This window comes from Saccopteryx leptura, chromosome 3 (genome assembly GCF_036850995.1).
Source record: "Saccopteryx leptura isolate mSacLep1 chromosome 3, mSacLep1_pri_phased_curated, whole genome shotgun sequence".
Taxonomy (NCBI): Eukaryota; Metazoa; Chordata; class Mammalia; order Chiroptera; family Emballonuridae; genus Saccopteryx; species Saccopteryx leptura.
This window is the reverse complement of record NC_089505.1, coordinates 243,068,480-243,075,895: the sequence shown is the minus strand read 5'-3', so window position 1 is coordinate 243,075,895 and position 7,416 is coordinate 243,068,480. Positions and strand designations below refer to the sequence as shown.

At 39.8% G+C, this 7,416-nt stretch overlaps 1 pseudogene; it reads right to left on the bottom strand.

Annotated features, from left to right (window-relative positions):
- Nucleotides 1-605: 605 nt before the first annotated feature.
- LOC136400784 (EKC/KEOPS complex subunit TPRKB-like) lies at nucleotides 606-6,987 on the bottom strand (annotated as a pseudogene).
- Nucleotides 6,988-7,416: the final 429 nt, after the last annotated feature.

Sequence of the window (7,416 nt, the reverse complement as noted above, 5' to 3'; positions counted from 1 at the left end):
CACCCAGTCCTTCATAAAAAGGTTTGCTCAACCCTAACCTAGTTCACCTTGATTGACACAATGAAAACAAAGTGAGAAAAAACCCCAAAGCATTCGGCAAACAGGATTTGACACTAGCAGTTAAGTCCTTGAGCAAGTTACTGTTATTTTAGTGGCTGTGTGCAAAATTCGGGTATTAACAGTATCTATTCCCTAATGTGTTGTGAGATGAAATTAGTTCTTGCATGTAAAACAGAACCAGGAGGCTTTGGAAGAGGGATGCTGGAGTATCTGAACTAAGGGCAGGGATATGAGCTGGTGCATGGAAAATCACTAAGGCAAAACCTAGCACCGTCTAGACATCTAGTAAATGTTTGTAATTACTATTCCAATTATATAAAAGCAAAATATAATTTAATGGAAATAGACTAGAAGTAAAATAACAAATAATATTAACAGTGATTATGTTTAAAACTATGAACAGCCTGAGCAGGCGGTGGCGCTGTGGATAGAGCATTTGACTGGGATGCCGAGGACCCAGGTTCGAGACCCCGAAGTCGCCAGCTTGAGCACAGGCTCATCTGGTTTGAGCAAAAGCTCACCAGCTTGGACCCAAGGTCGCTGGCTCGATCAAGGGGTTACTTGGTCTGCTGAAGGCCCGCAGTCAAGGCACATATGAGAAAGCAATCAATGAACAACTAAGATGTTGCAATGCTCAATGAAAAACTAATGACTGATGCTTCTCATCTCTCCATTCCTGTCTGTCTGTCCCTGTCTATCCCTCTCTCTGATCTCTGTCTCTGAAAAAAAAAAAACCTATGTACAGGTAGTATATGAACATTTTTTCTATTTTTTTATGGCATTTTGTGTTAGAAATTTTTCTATGATGAACATATATACACTTTATAATCAGAAAAAAATCAGTTTTTTATAAATGCTACAAAATTTTACTATTTGTCATTTCACAACACATCTTTAGTTGACATTCTACAAATGACACCATCCAATATTGTCCCAATATTTTCTTCTTGTGAAGTTTATATATCTATAAAAAGATAAAATATGCTAATTATCCATGCACTACTAAGTTTTATTATACAAACATATGTAAGTGAAATTTAATATCATTCAATTATTGCGATAATGGCATGAAATAACAAACGTGATGAAAATAATGCACAGTAGATGGCAATTGGTCACTTAGGCCAAAAGTGCCCTTTAAATTGCAGTTATGGTGGTAACTCTCCAAACAAAGAAATCAAATCTGTACCTGTTTTAAAAGCATGCATCTAGACATTAACTTCATACTTCATTTATTTATATTACACATGTACTCTGTAAGCTTGATATTTAATTCTCAGTTCATTCTTAGAGAATGCTTTTTATCAAATAAGTTTTTTCCTTTTTTATGTTTACTGAGGTGACAGTGGATAACAAAATCATACAGGTTTCAGGTGTACAAATAATTCTCCAAGACAATACCCAAAATGTCTGTCCATCAACATTTATCCCAATCCCCTCCACATAAGCCTGCATCTTCCAATTTTGTGTATGTGATATTATTTATGAAATAATTTTTATTACATTAATCTTTCCTAAAAGTTAAAAAAAAAAAAAATAGCAGCATTGGTGAGCAACAGCATCATCTATCACACTCTACAAATGTGGCCTTACTAACCTTATTGCAACTATAATATTTCTTATTTCCAGAAGACTTTTCAGAGAAACTGGATGACCCTCTACTTGAGATATCAGGTCTACTTGATGTATTTCTTTTTTTCCATCATCAATGTATACAATCAGAATTGAGGTGTCATTTGCTGAGATACCAATTGTTTTCAAAGCTCATTAAATCTAGGGAAACAAAAGACAAAAATCAGTAGTTTTATTTCAGAAGCACCTTCCCATTTGCTGTCTTCCCTGCTGGGGTTCTTATTTTCATATCCCAAGGGTCTATGCCTACCGTTTATATCTTATGACTCCTTCCTAACATCCACCAGTTCCCCTCTAGAGCACTCTGCTCTAAGGGGCACCTCATTCCTATGGAGTCAAGCTCAGACTTCCAGCATGGCACACAAACAACCCCTGCCTCTGGCCACAGAGCACCCTCAGCCACGTGCTCCCGAGTCCCAGCCAGTCAGGACTATTTGGAGATCCCATCACCATTTCACACTTCTCTGCCTCTGCTCACACTCTGTTCTCTGCCTGGAGTGTCCTCATTCTTCAAAGTCCAGTTCAAATGTCACTCCCCACAGCACCCTCCTTACAGAATCAGTTGTTCTTCACTGTTCCCAGAGATGTAATTATTATTCCCATTAACCATTTATCATTATCAACTGAACTTCTATCTTGTTCATCTGCCTATCTCAGAAATACACTTGTTTCTTCTCTTTCTGACATTGTAAGTGAAATGGGAACAAACTCAATAGATATTTATTAGTTTATTTCAAATGATATAAAAAAACAAAACAAAACAGTAGCTATTTGGTATTTTTTTCCTCCAGGACCTGAAGAATTCTATTATCATGCATTTTGTAACTATTTCAAGTATCTATATTTAAATCGTACTACACATTTCCAATTTTTTCTTTTGATGATATCTGTACCTAATGGTGTGAATAAGAGTAGAGTAGAAATATTAAAACTTTATCAGCAAAGTTTATTTTTTATTTTCATACGCCACAAAAGAACTGTCTTTAGCTCAATACCTCATTACTATCAGTATCTCAATCACAAACTTCTTGTGCACTGAGTATGTGAATAAGCATGTGATAAGGGCTGTTCTATGTACCAGGCAGGAATCCGTTATACGGAAAAGATGTGGATTCTATCTTTAAAGAGATTAAAGGATGCATATCACAGCACAGAAATATCCACACCTACTGTTTTATCAGTTTGATTTCAGTATTATTTAGAGCAGGGGTCTCAAACTCAACTCAGCATGTGGACCGCAGAGCAAGATCACAGTCGTTCGGCGGGCCGCACTAGGTCTACAAAAGGCAACTGTTACGCAACACTTTTCTCACTGCAGTTGAAAACAAAAAAAATCAGTACAACAAGCACAATCCGGGCTGCATGCGGCCCGCGGGCCGCGAGTTTGAGACCCCTGATTTAGAAGAATCTTTCTGTTCCTATGTACATAAAATTATCCACACTTCACTTAGTGAAACTTTTATCATACGTGTAGAGACTCCAAAGCTTATTTTTCTAGTAAAAGGCAGTGCTAAACTTCAACTCTCTGTCCAACCTCTCTTCACTATTATTCTGTTTTGTTATTAACAATAGGCTTATGGGAATTTAGCCACCAACTCAACGCTGAAGAACTCATGCCTTATTATGACAAGGTCAAGAAAAGCAAAATGAGTAAAATCCATATTAATTACATTGTTATTTGGGGACAGGTTGAAAATAATTTCAGTAGGCAGAGTTCTCGTCTTCATTTTTCCTAGTTTGTACAGATGCACTGCTTTGTTTGTTGCCACAAGTATCTGAAATGGATCGATGATCTACTGAAGAGAACAAAGAGAATTAGTTACACACAGAATCTGGGGTCCTCTGCAAATGCACACCCCATTCGATGGTAACTCCGTGGTCAGGCTGTTTTACCTCATCACAATTCGTATAAACTATACTTTCAAAACAGATTGCAACACCTGGGTTTCAGAAAATCAAAGAATTTTAAAGCTTCAAAACTCTAAAGAGTTAAAAATTTAAATATAACATTTGTCAAGGGATAATATTATCAGAAAGATTATATTCTAAACATTTTATACTTGCAATGTTTTTTTAAAATCTTAAACCAACCCTATGAAATCTGTATTCTTATTCATCAGCACTGGATGAGGAAATGAAGGCGACGGATCTCTGGGTATGAATGCCAGCTCTGACACTCACCAACAAGAGAACTCGGGCAAATTCCTTAGTGTTTCATCTGTCAGATGCAGGTAATCAGCACACACTCCCTGGATTTAGGTGATCAGTACATCTAAAGCCCTTAGGACGATGCCAGGAACAGAGTAAACACTATATAAAGGTCAGATACCATCTGGGCAAAGTCATAATAATCAGCAGAGTGGAGATGAAGTCTGTGTAAGCTGACTCCACAGTGTGTGCTCTCGGCACCATGCAATGCCTTCTTTGCAGAGATGGGCACCTGTCATTCTGAAGCCAGGCCAGTACCTTTCCTATTTCCTACCGTAGGGGCCTGACCCTTCAGCTTCTATTCAGTTTAACTCAAATCTGACTCCACTCCACAGCTTAGACAAAAACTTTGTACTTGAAGGTGACGATTTTAGGCAAACCTTGTGAAAAATAACCTCATGAAAAACTAACATGTTCTGAAATGTCCCAAATCTCTCATCAATAGTACTTACCATTGTAGGGTTTATTAATGAACCATCAATAGAACCTTCCATGGCCTTTCACCTCGAGACGCCAGCATTTTTCACATCTTTAAATAACGGAACAGTCACCCTGCATCCTGGAAAGAGGTCCAGCTGATGTGTTGACTGCATTTCATAGGTAAGCAGGATTCTAAGGCACACAACCAAAAACTTAAACACTTCTCTTGGTTAACACTACGGTTTATAACAAAACATCCCTGTTAACAAATAAATGAAAATAACTTTAATACTGGCATGACAGAAATGTAATCTAGAAAAATTTATCCTCAAAGCACATTAGGTAGCTTCATGAGATATTATCTTTCTAACACTGCTGAGCTTTCTGTAGCTTCCTCTCCTTGGCGAAGGATCAAGTTTGCTGCCTGATCCCCGGTTGGACAGATGAGGCGAGCTCAGAGACACCTCTGAGGAGCAGCTTCCCTGTGCACAACAGGGAGAACACCAGAAATTCTTAGACTACAGTTTACCTACAGTATTAACGAAACCGCACTTCCACTCAGCCTTTTTAATCTTTGAGCTCGTCATTTTACTTTTATTTTAGCATAACCTCCACACACATATAAAGAAAGAAAATTACTTTACACAAAAGGTATGGCACTACCCAACGATCAGTATTTCACACATGGATTTTAGCAGAGAGTGCAGACTATTAAAGAATCAATAATACTAGACTTAAAAGAAGCATAAGAGACAACTCAAATAACTAGAGAGACGTAACTATAACCTTGGATGGAAAAACAAAGCACTGAAAAAATTTGAATTCTAAAAAAATTTCAATCAAAGTCTTAATAAGTTTGAGTGAAGTAATTTGATAGGTTCATATAATCAACCTATTTCGATGGTTCCCTTTCTAGAACTCTTTCTCAGGAATCAATTAGAAATTGAGAATTTATGTAATAAGATATCCTTATTCTAACAGAAAAATATTGAAAAACTATTATCTAACAACAGAGGACAGTTTGTGCCTAAACAACCATTGAAAACTGCAGTCTATTAAATGCCTGACCTGTGGTGGCACAGTGGATAAAGCATCAACCTAGAACACAGAGGTTCCCAATTCAAAAGCCTGGGCTTGCCTGGTCCAGTCATAAACAGGAATTGATGCTTTCTGCTCCTCCCCCTTGTTTCTCCCTACCTCTTTCTCTTTTCTAAAAAAGTATTAATAAAGTCTTGAAGAAAAAAAACTGTAGTCTATTAAAGTAATTAAAGATGTGTCAAAACAGCAAGAAATAACATTAAATTAAAATATGATTGATCGCTTCTCGGCCTTTTGGCTAAGATCAAGTGTAAAATACCTGAGTGGAAAAGAAAACATAAAATGTGGCATAAATTGTGTGGTTTTAAAAGAAGATACACAGTCAACAAAAAAACAAACCAGTGAAAATACAGTATACAAAAAAGTTATACCACACTTGGTGGAAAAACATCTGACGTTTTATGTTACAACCTGGGGGAAAAAATACTAGCATATACGAGTTCAATCTTATTGTCATAATAGTATCCAATCAAGAAAAAAGATACTGAAAGTAACGAATATACTCAAAATATATACTCAAAAGATATAGGCAAAAAAGAAAAACGTGAAGGAAACAACCAAAATATGGTCATTTTGGGTAGTAGAGTTATAGGCAATCTTTTACTGTCCTCTACAAAAAATGTTTGCGATTATGTTCCGAGTTCTCTTCAGAGATCACACATAATATATTCAGTATATATAATCGTGGAAGAAAAAAACTTTTTGTGCTTTTAGTTTTCACATTGGGGGAAAGGGACCCTTAGAACACATCAAAAGTGTCTGGCATACAGGAGTTGTTTTATCTAATTCACTCAGGCCAGAAACTTAGAATCATTTCATTAAATCCATACAGTCTTGTCAAGTTTGCCTCTTAAACACCATTTTATCCAGTCCACTTCTCCCCTATACCCACTGGCACCCACCTAGACCACCGTCTCTCATCTACAGCTGTGGCCTTCTAGGAGTGGTCGCCTCACAATACCTGCCCTCCGATCATCCAACCTCTACCCGGCAAAGTGAATCTTTCAAAATGTAAACCAACTCTTGCCCGTGGGCCGCTCTTGTTATGAGCCCCCACTCTACGTTAAGGCGTTCCAGATTCCGATGCCTGGGCCTTCCTCCTCTTCTGCTGCCAAGCACACCTCTGCCTGACCCGGCTCCTCCGGCTGTGGCCGCCATGGGCTTCTCAGCTTCAAGTCACCAAACTTTCTCCCACACTCTGCCCTCTCGGGCAGGCAGTTGTCCAGACTCGATTCTTGCCTCCCTCCAACTCGCCGCTATGAGTCCATTTACCAGAGCGCCCAGGGCCCCGGGAGCGGTCCCTATTACACGGGCTCCTTAGCCCCTGTCACAACGTGACATGAGCGTACAGTCCTAGGGGAGGCTTCCGTGCTGCCCTCCCAGGGCCTGGCCTCGGGAAGCGCTGGATAAACAAGAGCGGAGGGAACGCCAGGCGTCCTCCCTGACACACCCGTTACAGAAGTTCTATATTGCTCCTCCGCTCACCCACCTCCAGCACTCCTCCTTCCCGCCTGGCTCGGCTGCTCTAGCGCTGGTAGGAGTCACCGCCTCTCACCCTTGCCGACCAGAAAGACCTTCCCCTCGGAAACAAAGACTTCAACTTCCGGAAGCTCTGTCGCAGTGACGCCCTGTCCCGCAGTCCTCACCTACTTTCCGGACCCCCGCGAGGGAAGGTTCCGGACCTCAGTCCCACCAGCCCGTCTTCCGCAGATACCTGATCCTTAGCTTGAGGCCCGTCAGCAGACGCAAAGGAGAGCCTAGGTTCCCTCAGACACTTTCATAAGCGAAGCTGAAAGGATTCGTGGATCGGAAGCTGAGGTCTGGATGCAAATGTTAGCCTTGCCCTTAACCTTTGTTGGGATTCGGCGGAAAGCCCCCACTTCATGCCTGAGCAAATGTTGGCCAGGATGACTTCTACACGCATTAGGTTGAAATTCAAGTTCTTTTGGGAGGTAGGCGGGACTCACTGTCCTTGCTCTCAGTTGGGTCTTTATAAAA